The sequence below is a fragment of the Rhinoderma darwinii genome, chromosome 1 (genome assembly GCF_050947455.1).
Source record: "Rhinoderma darwinii isolate aRhiDar2 chromosome 1, aRhiDar2.hap1, whole genome shotgun sequence".
In the NCBI taxonomy this organism is placed as follows: Eukaryota; Metazoa; Chordata; class Amphibia; order Anura; family Rhinodermatidae; genus Rhinoderma; species Rhinoderma darwinii.
In genome coordinates, this window is record NC_134687.1 from 35,052,504 (window position 1) to 35,065,219 (window position 12,716).

The window sequence follows — 12,716 nt, forward strand, 5'->3', positions numbered from 1 at the left end:
CACAGTGTATGGTGCTATTATAATTAGAGGTGCAGTGTATGGCGCTATTATATTTAGGGGCGTAGTGTGTGGTATAATGAGAACTTTATCTTTATTTATAGGTGTAGAAATGTTGGAAAAGTGAGAAGCTGAAGACATCTGAGCGGTAAACTGCAGAAATGGGCTGTGACCGGGAGTCATCATAGAGGTCTGGACCGGATGGAGAAAAATAACTAGAATCTGAGACGTCACCGGTAAGGCACTTAATGTAAATGTTTATTCTGCCTCTAATCAGTAATGTAGTCACTGTATTATTTGCAGCGAGATGATGGGTGGTATGCTTATGATATGATTTATTTTTTGTGAAACAGCATCTCCCAGCATATCCTTCTCATTGTTCGGGCCATGCTGGGAGCTGTAGCTTTACGCTGTACATACCTATACGGCAGGGGTTGCACTAAATTGAACTATATTTGTGCTGCTGTTGTATTTATGTACTGAGCTTTGTTCTGGTGCTGTATGTATCTACAGAGCTTGGTACTGGTGTTGTGTATAGAACTATATTGCTTGTAAAATGTACAAATGTTTTTTATACTCGAGTTACATAAAAATAAATGTGGAAAAGAGATGACACGTCATTAATTGGTAGAGAAAACAAACACGGCGAGGGGGAAGGAGATGTCGGGAAAGAGGTTGGGGGGGTGGGCCAAACTGAATCTTTGCCCCGGGTACTGGAGAACCTAGCTATGCCTCTGGTTTATGTATGGGGATGAGTGATCGTTGCTATGATCATTTGTCCCCATACGTAAGCAAACGAGTGCTTATCAATGAGATCCAATGATAATTTAGGCTGCATAAACGTGCAGATCAGCCAATGAATGATTGTTTGCTTTTTCATTGGCTGACCATTGGCCTGTTTACACAGGACAATGATCGGGAACGACCGTTCATATAATCGCTAGTTTGCCCGATTATTGGCCTGTGTAATAGGGCCTTCAGGCTTTCTTTCCATCACATTTCGAGCCTAAGACAGATGGATATGTCTGTGTATAAAAAAAGATCGAAAAGACATGCACTGTATTATTCTATTGTTTTTATTCTAAAGCCTGCCAGACAAATGTAGCTGCTGATATCCCGCGGGAACAAAGGATCTGGCATGTCGAATTTCAATATCTGCTGTCAGAAGACAAACGGGATGCCCCGATGTAAATGAGATTGTTGGCTGATCCAGTCCAGATCAGTGGGTTCAGCCAAGATTTATCTGATTTGTATGGCCAGCTTAATGTTATGTTCACACTGGTGTTGGGGCCCATTCTGTCACGTTTCCCTTGCTCTTTGCGCTTTTCATTCCTGTACAAAAAAACAGAAATATGATGGAACCCATTATAAGTGAATGAAATCCATCAGGATCTGTTACACAATGGTTCTTCATAACTACCAAGGCTCCTGTAATAATGTGAACCATGACACCAGTATAAACATAACCCAAGTGTTTCCACTTGGCTGGCATAATGTCCAACAGCTGGGGACAAGCGCATGTTTGGCAGGAGCAGTCGTCTCCTTTTCAGCTTGGAGTCGGCAATGCTTAGCGAAGGCCAAATCTATTTAGGGACCCTTAGTTAAAAGGAGGAGGAATATGGCTGCTGCTGGTGCATTTTATTATTTATGGCTGCATGATTGCTTCTTTCGATCGGCACAGTTCCTGCATCTGAATTGTCCCCCTTTAGCCCTTTGTGTCCATTGTAGCTGCTATGGTTTTCAAACTTGTTTTCCCTGACTAACAAAACAGTAGCATTGACCTATCAGGACTCTACTGTGAGGTCCCTAACAAACAACGTCCCATATCTCAGCTTCGTGAACCACTGTGAGTGTAACTAGCTGGTATTTGGGTTAAGAAGTCACACCTACATTTTAGAGGGTTTGAGTTGAGGTCGGCCCTCAAGAAAACTTTGCAATCAATATCTTAATGTACAGTAAGAAATAATATCCACAGCCCATAAACAGATAATGCCTTATAATATTATACGACTTCCAAGGCCTATACATACTTGAGTTTTGATTTTTTTTCTGAATCTCTTAATATCTCAAATCAAATATAATTTTAGGAAATAGAAAATTCACATTGTGCTGTCTTGGTGACTAATGTATCAGTAAAAAAGCAGGACTAAAGGCTAGCAACTTTATAGTCACTAGTCTAATAATGACTCAATAAAACCACTTGAAATAAAAGGTAATAAATGACCTTGTGCTTCTCTTCAATGCATTGTAATGTTTCCTAAGGGTAGACAGAATACTTTATTAGGCACAGAGGGATTGGTGCAAGCAATGTCATATTGATTATGTCTACGGACTCTCCTATATCACTGCTGCTGGAATTGCTGTTATTTTATCACTTTAATTCTCATCTGTTATTTTTATATTGGTGTAATAGGAAATAATGCAGTCCGTCTCCTGGATTTAAAAGAACGTGCAAACACAAAATTTTCGTAGAATTAGAATGAATCTGCATAAAAAGTTAAATTACTTATGTTTTACTGATCCTGAGTTACAGCCTGAATAATAGCCAGATCATAGGGAAAGCGCAAGGGGCACTTTCCTCTGGGGCCTCCACCACCCACCCTCCCTTTCTAGGCTTGCTCATAGGATCCAGTTATTGAAACCACAACCGGATCAGGGGAACTGATTGTCCATTGGGTGCAAGGAAATCATCAGCTCCCTGCCTCGCCATACACCTTGTAGTCTCCAGACTAATTTCACCCTGTGGCCTGCCAGGCTATAAAATGTGATGATACAAGTGTAATAATGGTTATTTTTGGGAGCACAATGTGTAGCACTATTATTGGGGGCGCAATGTGTAGCACTATTATTGGGGCCACAAAGCGTTTCACTATTTTTGGGGAGAATTTCTATATGGCACAAATATTTTGGGAGGCAGTCACGTTTATGTTCCTATACAGCTGAGGAGAAGTTGACAGGTGGCCATGTGTGCGTGTGGCTCTCTATTTTGAAGTCTTAAGGAGTTACTTGCTTGGCTGACTAGATTGAGGTCAGTATTGCGTAGGGTTGCCATCCGACCGGTAAACAATGGACCCAGAAAGGTTTTTACATCAGGAGGCGGGAACGGCATTTAGCACACTTGCCAAGTGAATGGGCGCTGACAAGATGACCAGCTGTTTCCCCGCTATGCCACGCAACACCATTGGCTAGCTGTTAAGGTAGAACTACTCACATATTGAAAGTGGCAGGTCTGATTGGCCAACAGACCCTGTCTATCTTTTCACTTCTGACTAGAAGGAGAACAAAAAAATAAGCACTATCGTGGATGGTTCAGGCAGCCTATCAATCAAAAAGGGAGAGACCTACCATTTTCCTGCCCCTACAGTTACGACCTTTTGGTCTACTTGGCTGCAGATCAAATACAAATAATAGGAGTATGAAGCCATTACTTGTACATGCTCACAGGGATTAAGATAAATTTAAGGTATGGTTTTCTTGGCGGAAACTATATTTTACAGTAACAACTTTGCCTATTTTTTGTCTCAGAAGCCAGGCAATGAGACAGGAGGGCGTGGCCTGAGAGCCAATCAGTTAGATCTGTTCTCTACTTAATTCCTGCTGATCTGCTGCCTTTTTCCAGTTATTTCATTTACCCTGGTCAGTCTGTGCATGTCGTGAGTATTCTTGTGTTTTTGGTCCTGGCTCTTTTACCCGACTACTATTTGCTTCTCAATAGTATTTGCTACTGTATATGACCTCGGACCATTTCCTGACTACTCTCCTGCTTTTTGTTACTGTGCCTTTTGCCTTCCTTGGTTTAACCCGGCTTGTCTCTGTTGTCGATATTGGTTTACTTTTGACTGTTTGCTACATCTGGCAGCGGCTACTCTGCAAACGCAACCTGGGGATTCGCTGCAGCAATGACCAGATCCCAGTACAGGGGTAAAAGAGTGAAAACCAGCGGTCCCTTAGACTCTGATAAATAGAGTAGCCAGCATCAAGACTGACTGTGGATGCGCTTTTGCTAGACAGGTAGTATCGTGATACAGCAACATTACATTTACAGACTGCTTTAGCCAGCATGCTCCTCCCATACTAGTAGGTGTCTCTGTATGGAGAGGGACATTATGGCTGTCACTGTATGGAGTGGCAGGTTATCGCTGGCAGAGTATGGAGGCACAAACTGTCACCCTATATGTAGGGAACACTGTGACTGGCACACTATAGAGGTTCTCATTGTGGCTAGTATTTAATTATGGCCAAACTGTACCTGGCACTGTATGAAGGGCATATACTACCTGGCACTATTTATGGGGAGCACATTGGCATGCCATTAACTTACACACTTACTCCAACTGTATACATAGTTACATAGTACGGCTGAAAAAAGACACATGTCCATCAAGTTCAACCAAGGGACGGGAAAAGGGAAGGAAAAATTTCTACACAATAAAATAAAAGCCCTTTACTTATAGCTCACTTGCCAACTCTCCCAGAATGTCAAGGAAATTCCTGGAAAAAGGGGAGATCTCCCAGACTCCTTGCAGAAGTGGCAAGTCTTCCAGGTGCCCTACATACTCACCCTTCTCCGTTCCTGCTTTTCTATCTGCTCCCAGGAGCTGGCGCAGACAGGTGGTCACCCTGGTTTCGTGGGACTATCCCATGAAAAATTAGACAGTTTGGAGGTACTGTAAAAATGTGACTTCAAAGCTATTATAACATATGGATAAGCTATGATTTTAAAATGTCTACATCTGGAGCTTTACTTTTACAAATAGAAAATTGGCTCAAGAAAGAAAACAATGTTATTAATAGAGATGAGCGAACCGGGACAACCGAACCCGGTTTCGGTCCGAACTTCCGGTAAAGTTCGGTTCGCAGCGAATCCGAACTTCACCGGGTTCGGCCGAACCCGTTTTGACCGAACCCGGTCAAAAACATTATACAAATCGGCAGCCACTTATCTCTATCAATCACTGATAGAGAAAAGAGGCTGCTGATTAAAAATAAAATAAAAAGCATTTCATACGTACCCGGTCGTTGTCTTAGTGACGAGTCCCTCTTCTTCCTCCAGTCCGACCTTTTCTGACGCGGCAGCCTGTGATTGGCTGCAGAGGCCTCTGCAGCCTGTGATTGGCTGCAGAGGCCGCGGCAGCCTGTGATTGGCTGCAGCGCTCACATGGGCTGCATCGTCATCAAGGAATGTCGGGCCGGATGTCGAGAGGGACGCGTCACCAAGGCAACGGCCAGGAGACCGGACTGGAGGAAGCAGAAAGTTCTCGGTAAGTATGAACGTCTTTTTTTTTACAGGTACTGTGATCGGTAGTCACTGTCCAGGGTACTGAAACAGTTACTGCCGATCAGTTAACTCTTTCAACACCCTGGACAGTGACTATTTAGGGTATGTGCACACACACTAATTACGTCCGTAATTGACGGACGTATTTCGGCCGCAAGTACCGGACCGAACACAGTGCAGGGAGCCGGGCTCCTAGCATCATAGTTATGTACGATGCTAGGAGTCCCTAGGGGCCTCTCTGCAGGACAACTGTCCCGTACTGTAATCATGTTTTCAGTACTGGACAGTAGTTCCACGGAGAGGCAGGGACTCCTAGCATCGTACATAAATATGATGCTAGGAGCCGGCTCCCTGCAGGGTGTTCGGTCCGGTACTTGCGGCCGAAATACGTCCGTCAATTACGGACGTAATTAGTGTGTGTGCACATACCCTTACTGACGTCGCCTAGCAACGCTGCCGTAATGACGGGTGCACACATGTAGCCACCCGTCATTACGGGGCCTCATGCACACGACCATAAAAACACCCGTTATCACGGGTCGTAATTACGACCCGAAATAGCGGGCCCATAGACTTCTGTTAGCCACGGGTACCTTCCCGTTTTCTCACGGGAAGGTGCCCGTGCCGTTAAAAAGATAGAACATGTTCTATTTTTTTATTTTACGGGCCGTGCTCGTAATTACGACTCGTAACTACGAGCACGGCCGGCCGGCCACGGGCAGCCGGCCGCTTTTGCGAACCGTGCTGTCATTATAATTATAGCAGCACGGCCCGTAAAATAGAAAAATAGAACATGTTCTATTTTTTTAACGGCACGGGCACCTTCCCGTGAGAATACGGAAAGGTACCCGTGGGTAACAGAAGTCTATGAGCCCGTTATTGCGGGTCGTAATTACGACCCGCAATAACGGGTGTTTTTACGGTCGTGTGCATGATGGGAGCACGGCTCGGAAAAACGAACGGCTGCCCGTGCTCATCTCCTGAAATAATCTGTGCTGCCTTAAACTCTGTGGACAGGTCAGGATCCTGTTTCTTTTAAATGCTGCTAGGGAACCCGCTCGATCCACTATATAAGGCTACGCTACAGTGCAGCATTTAAAAGAAACAGGATCCTGACCTGTCCACAGAATTTAAGGCAGCACAGAGTATTTCAGGAGATGAGCGTGCAGATTCAGTGCTGCTGTGAACTCTGCTCTTACCATTACGTAGCTCTCAGTCTGTTATCTCTCCTCCACTCCTGTCCTCAAGAACACCTTCACATGATTGGCAAGTCACCACGTAATGGTAAGAGCAGAGTTCACAGCAGCACAGAGTATTTCAGGAGATGAGCGTGCGGATCTTGTGCGTGGTGGTGACTTGCCAATCATGTGAACGTGTTATAGAGGACAGGAGTGGAGGAGATGTAACAGACTGAGCTACGTAATGGTAAGAACAGAGTTCACAGCAGCACAGAGTATTTCAGGAGAGGAGCGTGCAGATTCAGTGCTGCTGTGAACTCTGCTCTTACCATTACGTAGCTCAGTCTGTTACCTCTCCTCCACTCCTGTCCTCAATAACACCTTCACATGATTGGCAAGTCACCACCCCGCACAAGATCCGCACGCTCATCTCCTGAAATACTCTGTGCTGCTGTGAACTCTGCTCTTACCATTACGTGGTGACTTGCCAATCATGTGAAGGTGTTCTGGAGGACAGGAGTGGAGGAGAGGTAACAGACTGAGAGCTACGTAATGGTAAGAGCAGAGTTCGCAGCAGCACTGAATCTGCACGCTCATCTCCTGAAATACTCTGTGCTGCCTTAAACTCTATGGACAGGTCAGGATCCTGTTTCTTTTAAATGCTGCACTGTAGCGCAGCCTTATATAGTGGATCGAGCGGGTTCCCCAGCAGCATTTAAAAGAAACCGTGTTTGTGTATGTGTGTGTTTGTGTATATATGTGTGTTTGGGTATGTGACTTTGTCTGTTTTTGTTTTTATATGTGTGTTTGTGTATATGTGTGTGTATATATGGGTGTGTTTGTGTATATGTGTTTTGTGTATATGTTTGTGTATATATGGGTGTATTTGTGTATATGTTTGTGTGTAGATGTTTGTGTGTGTTTTTGTATATGTGTATATGTGTGTATATGGGTGTGTGTTTGTGTGTATATATGGGTGTGTTTGTGTATATGTGTTTGTGTATATGTATGTTTGGGTATGTGTGTTTTTGTTTGTATATGTGTTTGTGTATATGTGTTCGTGTATGTGTGTATAACTGTGTGTGTGTGTGTTTGGATATGTGTGTTTTTGTTTGTATATGTGTGAGTTCGTGTATATGTGTGTTTGTCTGTTTATGTGTGTGTGTGTGTGTGTGTATATCTTGTGTTTGTGTATATATGTGTGTGTCTGTGTATGGTTGTTTGTTTGTGTGTGCGTGTATATATGTGTGTAGGTGAGTAGAAGTATTGGTATTGTTCACATTGATAACTGTTTTTTTATGTTGTTGCAGATTTTGATGTACCGATTGGACTACGTCTTCGATTCGTTGGACTACTGCGTAGATCTGCGTTTTTTCAAATTTTAATAAAATGGTTAACGAGGGTTTTGTTGGGGATTTCTTATTTCAATAAAAAAGAATTGTCTTTGTGTTTTTTTTTCAAACTTTATTAGTGCCTAGATAATGGCAGTTGGCTGATTGACAGCGTCCATTATTAAGGCGGTACTTAGTGTTAGCCGGTGCAGAGGCTAGCACTAACCACCCATTATTACCCCGGTACCCACCACCACCAGGGGTGCCGGGAAGAGCTTGGTACGATCCAGTACCCGACCATCTGTTGTGATGGTCGGGTACTGGGGCGGCCGTAGGCTGGTATTATGAGGCTGGGAAGGGCCAAAATCAGTGGACCTTCCCACCCTTGTAATGCTAGGCTGCTGCTGCTGTGTTGTATCGGGCTGGTTATAAAAATGGGGGGGACCCCACGTCGTTTTGTTTTTTTTGAATTTAACAAATTTAGCAATAGACGGGTCCCCCACATTTTTAATAACCAGCCATATACAAGGCCGCAGCAGTCTGGCATTACATGGGTGGGAAGGGCCACTGGTTTTGTCCATTCCCAGGCTAATAACACTGTGTTGTATGTGGCTGGTTATGATAAATTGGGTGGAACCCCATGTCTTTTAAAAAAAAAAAATGTAAATAAATAAATAATTTAAAAAAATGACGTGGGGTCCCCCCCACTTTTATAACCAGCCAGATACAACACAGCAGCAGCAGCAGCCTAGCATTACAAGGGTGGGAAGGTCCACTGTTTTTGGCCCTTCCCAGCCTCATAATACCAGCCTGCGGCCGCCCCAGGGCCCGACCATCACAACAGATGGTCGGGTACTGGATCGTACCTGGCTCTTCCCGGCACCCCTGGTGGTTTTGGGTACCGGGGTAATAATGGTGGTTAGTGTTAGCCTCTGCACCGGCTAACACTAAGCCTCGCCTTAGTAATGGATGTTGTCACTCAGACAGCGGCCATTACTAAAGTGGTAGTAATAAAATTTGAAAAGAAAAAGACAAAGATATAGATAAAATATTTTATTGAAATAAAGCACCCCCAACATAACCCTCATTAACCATTTTATTGTAGAAAAAAAAAACGTCATCTAAGTAGTCCTCGAAACCGACGTAGTCCAAACACCAAACCTGTGAAAAAAAATAAAAATGAAATAAAACATGTCGTAGGCTTAGATTCAGTTTAATGTGTGATACTGACTGTTATACCATGTATAGAAGCCTGCCGCGAAGTTGACTTAGATACAGGGCGCCAGCAGACAGTATCATACATGGCCATACATACATATATACATACATACATATATACAAACATACATACATATATACAAGCATGCACATATATACATGCAAATATACATACATGCAAACATACACACATATATACATGCAAACTATCATACATACATGCATACACACACACATGAAAACATACATACAAACAAACATGCAAAGATACATACGTACATATATACAAGCATGCACAAATATACATGCAAACATAAATACATGCAAACATAATTACATACATTCACATATATATAAACATACATGCAAACATACATGCAAAAATAAAAACATGCAAACATACATGCATGCACATATATACATACATACATGACAACATACATACAAACATACATGACAACATACATACATGCAAACATACATACACACATGCAAACATATATACATGCAAATATACATACAAACATGCACATGTATACATACATGCCAACATACATGCAAACATACATGCACATATATACATACATACATGACAACATACATACATGCAAATATACGTACATACACACATGCACATATATACATACATGCCAACATACATGCACATATATACATACATGACAACATACATACATACATATATATATATATATATATATATACACACATGCAAATATACATACAAACATGCATACATACATGCAAACATACATTCATGCAAACACACATACATGCATACATACATACATACATACATACAAATATACATACACACATGCACATATATACATACATGACAACATACATACATACATGACAACATACATGCAAAAATACATACATGCAAACATACATACATGCAAATATATACATGCAAATATACATACAAACATGCACATATATACATACATGCCAACATACATGCACAGATATATATACATACATACATACATGACAACATACATACATGACAACATACATACATACATACATGCCAACATACATACATGCCAAAAAATAATAATAATACGTTCATACTTACTTTCCTCCTGTCCGGCCTCCAGCGATGACGTTTCATTCATGTCGCCGCTGCAGCCTGTGATTGGCTGCAGAGGCGGTCACGTGGGATGAAGCGTCATCCTGACGTGCGTGACCGCCACTACAGCCTGTGATTGGCTGCAGCGGCGAAAGGGATGAAACGTCATCGCTGGAGGCCGGACAGGAGGAAAGTAAGTACGAACGTATAATTTTTATTTTTTTATTACATTTAAATAGTGTTTTCCGCGCGCCGAGCATGTACTGTCAAGGTTGCTGAAAGAGTTAGTGCAGCCCATTAACTCTATCAGCACCCTGGACAGTAGCATGCACGGCCAGGGCCGCCATCAGGAATTTCAGGGCCCCCTACAGCTAAATTTTCTGGGCCCCCCTAACCGTGGCACCGCCTGTTAACGGTACTCCGTCCAGCACCATATCATGGTACCCAGGGCCGCCATCAGCGGGGGTATTATGGGTACTGATGTGAGAGGCCCGGCCAAACCTAATTGAAAGGAGGGCCCGGCAACTGCCGCGACTTGCCTTTGGTAGAAAAAAAAAACAAACCCCTGCAATGGGGCTTGTTTTTTTCACCAAAAGAATGTCGTGAGCTGCGGGCCCCCCTTTCAATTAGGTTTGGCCGGGCCTCTCACATCAGTACCCCTAATACCCCCCCTGATGGCGACCCTGGGTAGCATGGGGGTCGTCATGGGGGCCGTCAAACACTGCCGCCCGTGCGACCGATCGCGCGCACCCGCAAACTCCCGCGCATGCCCACCCGCGACCGCCTGGAACCGCGCACCGAATTTTGAGGCAGATTTTGACCTGCCCACACTATCTTGCCGCGTTTTTTGCCCGCGGCGATTGAGGACAGCAGACAAAAAACGCAGGGAAAAATGCATTTTCTGCCTCCCATTGATTTCGATGGGAGGTCAGAGGCGGAACCGCGGCAAGAAAGGACGTGCTGCTTTTTCTTTTTTCCGCGACTGGCTCCCATTGATTTCAGATTAAATCAATGGGAGGCGGTTTTGGAAGTTGTTTGGTGCTGATTCTGACGCAGTGTCCGAGTCAATATCAAGGCCCAAAAACTCTGTGAACTGGGCCTTATTGTTAGGGCTTATTCAGACGAACGTGTAATACATCCGTGCAACGTGCGTGATTTTCACGCGCCTCGCACGGACCTATGTTACTCTATGGGGCCATGCAGACTGTCAGTGATTTTCACGGAGCGTGTGTCCGTGTGTCCGCTGCGTAAAACTCACGACATGTCCGATATTTGTGCATTGTTCGCGCATCACGCACCCATTGAAGTCAATGGGTGTGTGAAAATCCCGCCCAGCACTTCCGCAGCCGTATAAACTATGAATGAAAACAGAAAAGCACCACGTGCTACAAACAGAGTGTCATAATGATGGCGGCTGCGCGAAAATCACGCAGCCGCACATCATACGCTGCTGACACACGGAGCTGTTATGGACCTTTTGCATGCGCAAAACGCCATGTTTTTGCGCACGCAAAAAGCACACGCTTGTGTAAATCCGGCCTTAGGGTAGGAACACACTAGGCATGAACACTGCGGATTTTATGCAACACATTTTATTGTGGAAAATCCGCAGCGTATTACAGTCGCAGCAGAGTGAAAATCACTGACAGTCTGCACGGCCCAATAGAGTAACATAGGTCCGTGCGAGGCGCGTGAAAATCACGGACCGAATGCGGCCGTCTGAATAAGGCCTTAGTCTAGTTACACAGTGCGGTGAAATCCCATTTTTTTGCCACAATTTTTGCAAAAAAACTTGACTTGACCGCACTGTGAGAATATAGCCTAACAGCACTTTTCATGTTTTGTATCTTTTTTTTATGCAATTTTCGTAATTGCGGCACAAATCACGCGGTTTTGCCGCGATTTTTATATAATCGCGGCAAAACTGCGCCATTTTTGCCGCGATTACGAAAATCGCGGCAAAAAAGCGCTAGGAAAACGAAAAAATACCAAAAAACTTTTTAACCAACTTTATACAATCTACAAATGGGGTCAGGGGGATGGGAATCAGAATGGATAGGGGAACATACTCACCAGCCTGCAGGTCCTGTCGGCAGTGTAGAGGAGCTGGGGGGCGGGATCTCCACACGGAGCTTCAGCACATGCTGCATCTTCCCCGTCCAGTGAAGCTACAACAGGTATGCAGGGGCTGCCGCGAGTGTTGCTAGGGGAGTGTCGCTAGGGGGGTGTCGCTAGGGGGGTGCCGCGGGCGTTGCGAGGGGGGCCCGTGAGCGTTGCGAGGGGGGGGCCCGTGAGCGTTGCGAGGGGGGGGGGGGCAACAGTCCGAGGGGGGGGGGCGACGGCAGCCCGGCGGGCCCCTTTTACTTCATTCATGTGGCCGGGCCCCTGACGGGAGTACCAGTAATACCCCCCTGATGGCGGCCCTGTGCACGGCGCACGTAAGTGACAGGTTCGGTCAGAACTAGTTCGGTCCGAACCGAACTTTTTTGTGAAATTCGGCGAACTAGCCGAACCGAACTTTTGATAAGGTCGCTCATCTCTAGTTATTAAGTACACTGCTTAGGCTCTGCTTACACCTAATTACCCAAAAGACTTCTTTGGGGTAAATGTATGGCAAA

The 12,716-nt window shown here is 44.5% G+C and overlaps 1 long non-coding RNA gene across 1 annotated transcript; it reads right to left on the bottom strand.

Moving 5' to 3' along the window:
* Positions 1-1,052: 1,052 nt before the first annotated feature.
* LOC142725441 (uncharacterized) lies at positions 1,053-12,300 on the bottom strand. Its single transcript, XR_012876561.1, has 2 exons — positions 12,172-12,300; positions 1,053-1,329 (listed from the first exon to the last, which is right to left on the bottom strand). It is a non-coding gene; the product is annotated as an uncharacterized LOC142725441 (long non-coding RNA).
* Positions 12,301-12,716: the final 416 nt, after the last annotated feature.